Genomic DNA, 8,364 nt, shown 5'->3' with positions numbered 1-8,364 from the left:
GAGCACTTCTTAGGAAAAGTCACCTGTCTTTACAGATTTTTGAGCTTGTAGGATTACTTCTATTCACAGTAAAGACCCACAAACTTCTTTCTGTGGATACAAATCAATACTTAGGTCTCTAAGAATTTCACATGGGTTGGTGGTTTTGTGACCAGAAGGTGAGAGAATAGCTTGATCCTGCATCCTCGCCCCAGGCAGATCCCCCACTGACAGCCACAGGGGTATGGTCTATGTCAAGGCTCTCTGATCAGCCACTAAGATTACTTTTCAAGCATTAATCTCTGTGAAGCCAGGCACACTGTTCAAAGCGATGTCACTTCCGTACCATTCTCTCCAACTAAAGAGGAAGACATTTTTGCAAGATATATTTTTTTGCCAGCTCGTCCATCAGAGAATATTTATTTGTTCATTAATTTCTTTTATGAACATTGTACAAGTTACACAGTACAGTACCTCCTGATCATTTATTGCCCAGATTTATACTCCATGACTTGATAGGAAGTGCAGCTCCAGAATGGAGCTCTCTCATTCTCTGTGTAAGCAGTTGTGCTGCGATTTACAGGATAAAGACATTCTTTTTAGACACTGTAATTAGCACTTGTCTTATTTATACATCTCCCTTAACATTGTGTCCCCTTTAAAAATATTTTTATTTAAAATGGCATGCAAGGAAATAGCTCGGCATGCGTTAGGAAAAAAAAGAAGAAGAAACAAACCACTGATAAATCCATCTGTTAAAAACCACGTTACACAAATTAAAAGAGTAAGTTAACAGTACATGTCCTAATCTCCTAGCACCATTGTTCGTGCTTACTGTTTCTTGCAGAATATTCAAAAGCTATTTTTTCCAGCAGACCAACTCCTTTTAGTCACACCCTGGAAATGCTTTGCTTGTTTTAAATAGGTCCATTATGTTCTCAGACACCTATATATTTAGTATGTCCAGCCTTGGTAAAGTGAGTGGTCTATACGGTTTTCCTCCTCTATTATTTATTTTGTCTTCTCCAACTACCCTTTCAAACAATTCATAGTTAGAAACATTCCTCACCAAAGTTTCCCTACTAAATGCAAACGGTGATTCTGCCTCTAGCAGAGCAACATGCAGTAACTCAACAGTCCAAAGATCTCTTTACTTAATTCTTAAATGTTTCCCTTTCTCCCTCCCTTGTGAGACAGGTGAGAAAAGCAATTGCCCCCACTGCTTAACGCATCCCAACTCAGAAACTCACTCCAGCCTTGTAATTTTGAATCCCAACCCAGCTGGCAATTCCTAGATTTCAGACTCTGAATATGAGTTCAGCACTTTTAAATCAATCACTCTGAACAGTATTTCTGTCAAATAGAAACTTTTCCTCTGTGGCAGAAAGGCTTTCCTGATTTTCGGCTATAGCGTCAGAGAACTGACAGTCTCATAAATGAAACCAGGATGTAGGAGAAAATTTAAACTAGATATAATTTTCTAACATTATCATTGGAAGAGTCCTGTTTCCTTTTAGTACGATGAGGCACTTCTTATACCCTGCAAGATTTTTCAAACAGTTCCCCCAGTTCAGGCTAATGGCTAGTTGAGGTTTGACTAGCAAGGGGTTTCTGGTTAGGTGGAAATAGGAGGAATGAAATACTTCTGGGATCCTATTCTCTCTAACTTAAAATTCTCCCTCAAATTATTAAAAATTTTTAAGAATTAGGTTACTTGATAAATGTTGCTTGCTATTACGTCTAGCAGTCCTGTTATTGGTAGAATTCTTAGGCTAGTACAAAGGCCCTTGGCTTAGCCAGAGATGACACAGCAGCTTTGGAAATAATATCTCTTCTTACATTTCACAAGGTGATATGGTTTGGCTGTGTCCCCACTCAAACCTCATCTTGAATTGTAATCCCCATGTGTCTAGGGAGAGAGCTGGTGGAAGGTGATTGGATCATGGGGTGGTTCCCCCATGCTATTGCCATGATGAGTTCCCATGAGATCTGATGATTTTATAAATAGCTCTTCCCTCTTCACTCCTGCCTCTTCTCTTTCCCGCATCATGTGAAGAAAGTCTTTACTTCCCCTTTGCCTTTTGCAATGATTACAGGTTTCCTGAGGCTTCACCAGCCATGCGAAACTATGAGTCAATTAAATCTCTTTCCTTTATAAATTACCCAGTCTCAGGTATGTATTTATAGCAATGTGAAAACAAACTAATACACTAAGACAAGTTTAAATCTCAAGCACCGAAAATAAAGAAATAATGCGAAAGCCCTGAAAATAGTATTAGAGACCAATTTCTTTGTGGCCTTAAATAATAATAACAAGAAAATTTTTATAATTTATAAAGTATTCTTCACTATTTATATGCACCCTTCCTTGAGTACTATACATGGTTCAATGTATCCAAACATTGAGGTAACACAGAAATTGGTGTTTTCTATAATCTCAGCTTTTTACTATGCTTTTTATTTCATGAGTGTCCCAATGCATAGAACCATGTACATATCTACACAGAAATATAGACTGTAAGATTTATTAAGAACAGTCCATAGAGAGGGCTAATTTTCTTCACCAGATTTCAGTGAAAGACATTTGCAGCTTCATATCATTTTTCATGCAGTGCTGTGTTTACTATATCTTGATTTCTTCACAATGCTCAAAATATTCCATATAATCCCATAGGTACCTTGAAAGGACTTTATAGACAACCATTGATTTATGGACATTGAACATAAAATTTTTGAGCTCTAAGTTACATTAGGATTGGTAGTTATAGCAGAATGTGAATACTGAGGAAAAAATATTTAAGTATATGTGGAATGAACACATCTGAAAAACTTATGAAAATAATATTGAAATAAGTACATTCATTCATTCAATATTTATCCAACACATACTTACTGAAAGTTTAGTGTTATTGAGTATTGAGTTCCAGGCACTATGTAGCTATTGAAATTCCATGTAAGTGAAACAGACGTGGTCTCTGGACCTCATGAATTCAGAACGTTGACCTCTTTGAAGCAGGAGAGCCAAGCTCTTCAACTCTTTAAAGAAATATTGCTAGACTCGATTGCTGTAGAATTCTGAAAGTCTAATCGAAATGTGCAGCAACAGTCAAGGAACACTAAGGAGAAGCTATATCAGATGGATAGCTGAGAAAATTATAAAAGTTTTGAACTAAAAAGTACCTTAAAGACCTTATATCCCAGCCCACTTGGTAAACCCACTGAAATTCTTATTTGTGTTCACACAGTTTTTAATAACTAAGCTGAGTCCAGAACCTGTATCTCTTGACATCCAGAAAAGTACCTAACAAACGAATGCTCATTGAATATTTTTATAATCAATTTTAATTTCTTTTTTGTTGTTGTTTTGAGACAGAGTTTCGCTTTTGTTGCCCAGGCTGGAGTGCAATGGTGTGATCTCTGCTCAGTGCAACCTTCTCCTCTGGATTTAAGCAATTCTCCTGCCTTGGCCTCCTGAGTAGCTGGGATTACAGGTATGTGCCACTACATCTGGCTAATTTTGTATTTTTAGTAGAGACAGGGTTTTATCATGTTGGTCATGTTGGTCTCTAACTCCTCACCTCAGGTAATCTGCTTACCTCAGCCTCCCAAAATGCTGGGATTACAGGTGTAAGCCAGCATGTACAGCTAATTTCAATGTATAAGTGTATTCACAGTGTAGGCAAGAAAGTGGTAGGGGCTGAATTGTGTTCACCTAAAATTGGCCCAACATATTTGTTGAAGTCTTAACCTCCACTTCCTGAGGATGTGACTTTATTTTGGAAGTCAAGTCATTGCATATGTAATTAGTTAAGATGAGGTCATACCGGAGTAAGGTGGGCCCCTAATCCAATGTGACTGGTGCCAGTGGAGACTGCCATGCACACAAGAGAACACCATGTGAAGATGAGTGTTGAAGTGCTGGGAGAGCATACCAGAACAGATCCCTCCCACTTTCGAGGGAATATGAACCTGCTGACACCTTGAGCTCAGATTTTCAGCCTCCAGAACAATGAGACAATACATTTCTGTTGTTTAAGACACACAGTGCATGGTACTTCATTATAGAAACCCTAGGAAACTAATATAGAGGATAATTCCATTGAAGGCTTACTCAGTTTGTCTTTTCATTCATTTATGTATTCATCAAACATAATGCATATTAAATGCATTTATTAAGCGTGTCAAGCACTGCACAAAACACTGAGGATACAAAAATGAATAAGACTCTATCCCCATATTCAAACAAATACATGAATATTCCAAAGTGTTAATAATTATGTTGTTAGGTTCCTTCCATCCCAGTCTGGGATCTATGTTTATCTGTGTGGTTCTTTCCCAATAAATATGATTTATATACCCCAACCAACACTGAAAGACTAGATTCCACTTCTATCTTGGGCCCAGCCTCTTCCCTGAAATATGTGAAATAGTTGCTTTCCCAAGAGTAGTAACTCTCTCCAATCAGTGAGTCATGGACTAGGGGTCTAATCCAGGCCAGTGACAGCCCCTTAGCGTGTCGTTAAAGCAGTCATCTCCAATCCACCCACTGCAGGAGTCCAATGAGGACGGCAATGGGTATCAGTCATGCTTTATCAGGGCCATAAAGTGTGTATTTAAAATTTTAAAGTTTTCTAATGAAATATACAAAGGTTGATTATTTAGCAGTTTATCAACTTTACCCTCCTATGGCAAAGGGAACAGACAGTAAAATTACTCAAAGGAGGTTTCAAAACTACTTTCTACCATTTTATTACAACTTTAAAGAGGACTAAAAACAAGTCTCCCAGAAGGCTCCTGGCCAGCTTTGCTGCTTCCACCCCAGAGAGCATGTTTGCATTCCTACAGCTGATGCTGCTGGAATCAGTCCCTATCCACTCTCTCTGGGACCCCACAGCCACTGCTTCCAAGGCTGTGTCTGTGACAACCAGAAGCTAGAGGAACTGGAGGATCTCTGGCCCACAGAACCAATAGTTGGACAAGTCAGGACTTAAACTGCCCCTACTTCATAATTACCTGTTGCCTTTCTTCATTTCCCGGTGACCATCTGCCCAAAATCTTTCTGTCTCTACCACCACAGTGACCGCTTTCCTGCAAAGAACAGTAAGACTGAATTTAAGAGGAATACAAAATTAGACAAAGGTTATATTTACCCTAAAAAAATTTTTCTTTATGAGGATAAGATTCTCACATATGTACTACAAGAAAGGGGAGGGGAGAAACAAATTGTGCTTCTCTGAAGGATGAATGAACTTCCATGCTATTTATGTTTCTAGAGATGCCTGAAAGATGAACTTTTAAGTGAATTTATGAGGTCTTTATATTTCATGATTTTTAGTGAAGTTTCTATTTTTTACTTGAATCTACTTCCCTTTAAATCTCACCTTTTTATCCAGAAAAATAAAATATAGACTCCTGACATCCAGAGTACCCCCTTTTAAATGGCAGAGAATGAGCCAAGAGGTCTAGTACATACAAGGTCTCTTCAGGGCCTCTTGGCCCTTTGGCATTTTTTGTTTTATTATTTCTTCTCAGCTGTAAGAGAGCACATTGGGAAGGTTTCATGTTTCCCCTAGTGAGTTTATACAGGAATTTCTAGAACTGAGCCTTTGCCTTAGTGGTTACCATTCTCTCACAATTGCACCTAGAGAGTAGATAATTCAAAATGAAACACAGACAAAAATACAATTTCCAGCAAATGATTTTGAGACCACAGAGAGGGGGGAAAATTAAGAAGCTTATTATTAGAGTTATGTATTCATTCACTTCTTTATTTATTCAAAAAATATCCAGTGCCTACTATGTGTCAGGTCTTGTGCTAACCACTAAGGATATATGTTGCACAAAACAGATGTGCTTACTATTCCCACAGAGCTCACAGTTTGATGAATGAGAGGCATCAATCAAATAATGATGTAAATTAATTAATTAAAAGTACAAGTGTTAAGTGCTGTGAAGGATAATTACATAATGCCATGTGAGCATAAAATGAGTCAGCTTTACCCAGTCTGGGATGGAGGTAGCGGTGGGAGCATTTCAGAGGTGTGCCTGAAAAACACATTTATTGAACTAATATTTTTTAAAATTGTAGGAATGAACTAAGGAAAGTTGGAGGTGAGGATGAAAATGGGGTCAGAAGCGTATCAGGGAGAGTGTAGAAAGAAGTCAAAAGTCCCTTATCAAAGAAAGATGGGCACATTTAAGGATCGTAAAGAAGTCCTGTGCACCTGAACAGGTGGGGAGAAGGTATGAACTGAAGCTGGAGTGTTAGTATGAGGCAGCCAGTCCATGCAGGGCTTGGCAGACACTTTTAAAGTGATTGGAAGTGATCCAAAGAGCAATGGAGAGCCACTGAAAGGCTTAAGGCAGGCAGGGTAACATAATAAGAAACTTGTTCCTGCTAGTATCAGGGGGAGTTCGGTGCAACCCAAAACACTGTGCTACCCCCTACACGACTCCAAGTCCAGATCCACATCTTCTAGAAACAAAAGTGATACCAGTTTACTGTGAGAATCCTAAAGGTTCACACTAATTTCATTTTCTTAAACACAGACTGGACAATTTCATATTCTTCAGCAAAGGAGGATGGCAAATAGGTATTTAAAAGGCAGCAATCTGGACCACACACCTAGCAAGATTAGCAACTAATAATAAATTTAGAAAACAAAATGTTTCATTTGGAAGATCTTAGCTGAGCCACCTGCTAAGAGAGTAAGTGAAACTTTTGGAGTATTACTTTCGTATTACTTTTAATTTGCTTCCATGTCTACACCCAGCTCCAAACACAGCACATACTCTAGATTATCAAAGATTACCAAAACTGATAGTAAAGTCATTTAAGCTATTTACCTTCAGAAATAATGAGCTGATTCATAACAACAGAGCAATAACCACACTTCCACACCACCGGCCAAGAAAGCCTGGCTATTACCCAGATTTGGGTAAATCACACCACAAACACATGTTAATTTTGGCCACCCCTCCTTACTTAACTAAATGTTTATTTCAAATGATCTCAGCTTCCTGCATTCACTTTTACTCTGTTCTTCAACACACTATGGATGGAGGGCTTTTATTCAAAACTCAAATCTGCTCTTGTCATTTTGCCTGCTTTAAAGCCTTCACCAGTTCTCCATCGCTCTAGGGCTGAAGGCCAAGCTCTGTAGCAGAACCACAAGTGAGGCCCGGTGTGGTTCAGCCTCACCCACTCTCCATTCTCATGTTGCTGGATGCTCCTTATTGCTTTCTGTGCCTGTCGGTCCATGGCAGTGGGTTGGTGATGAGAACTAGATCCAGTCCCTGTCCTCAAGATGCATATGGTCTAGTGAGAAATATTACCTTACACCAAGTGAATTCCATTACAGCTACATAAAAATGAGCAAGGTTTTACAGAGTTAATGCAGGATGCCAGCAGAGCACATATGACTGACACTTAACCTAGGCTCATGCCATCTAGGAAGTTTCTCCGGATTCAGTGTTATCGAACATGTTGCCCCAGGAGTAAAGACCACACAATCTAAAACATAATTATATGTATTTTAATACTGGTCACTCTTTTTCACTTTTTCTTTTCTTTCTTTTTTTTTTTTTTTTTTTTTTTTCGAGACAAAGCCTCACTCTGTCACTCAGGCTGGAGTGTAATCTCAGTTCACTGCAAGCTCTGCCTCCCAGGTTCAACCTTTCAAACTATTCTTCTGCCTCAGCCTCCCTAGTAGCTGGGACTACAGGCATGCACCACCATGCCTGGCTAATTTTTGTATTTTGAGTAGAGATGGGGTTTCACCACGTGGGCTAGGCTGGCCTCAAACACCTGACCTCAAGTGGTCCTCCTGCCTCAGCCTTTCAAAGTACTGGGATTACAGGCATGAACCACTGCACCTGGCCTCTTTTTTTCTTCTATGCTAATCTTGTTACCCAAATTGTGTTGTAAACTCCTCGAAGACAAAGGTTATTACACTTATATATACACTGAACTCTGTTCATATATGCTGACCACATGCTGTGTGCTTCCAAATATATGTTGACCAATTAATAAGATAGTAAATTCTTACCTCAGGGTGTGTGAGGCAAGCAAGGGAGTATAAAAAGTGCTGAATATACTGAATCAACTAGGAATGAAAAGCATGGCTATGTGAAAAAGGCTGGCACAAAGACAAAGTTCTATTGGTACTTATTTTTTTTAATTTAACAGTGATAATGATATAATGGCTATATGATTTAATTGGCAGGTAGGAGCCAGAAAAAGACCTCACTAACTCACACTAATGAGAGGTAGGCCCATTGCTAAGAGTAACTGAGGTTGCTCTTAGTAATTGATTTTCTATTTTTAAAATATGTGCTCGGCTCACTGCAGCCAACATACACACAAGTTGACTGCAACACAGAATA

This window comes from Sapajus apella, unplaced genomic scaffold (genome assembly GCF_009761245.1).
Source record: "Sapajus apella isolate SASKATOON/1434 unplaced genomic scaffold, GSC_monkey_1.0 scaffold64, whole genome shotgun sequence".
Lineage (NCBI taxonomy): Eukaryota > Metazoa > Chordata > Mammalia > Primates > Cebidae > Sapajus > Sapajus apella.
The sequence above is the reverse complement of the archived record's forward strand: the minus strand, read 5'-3'. Positions refer to the sequence as shown.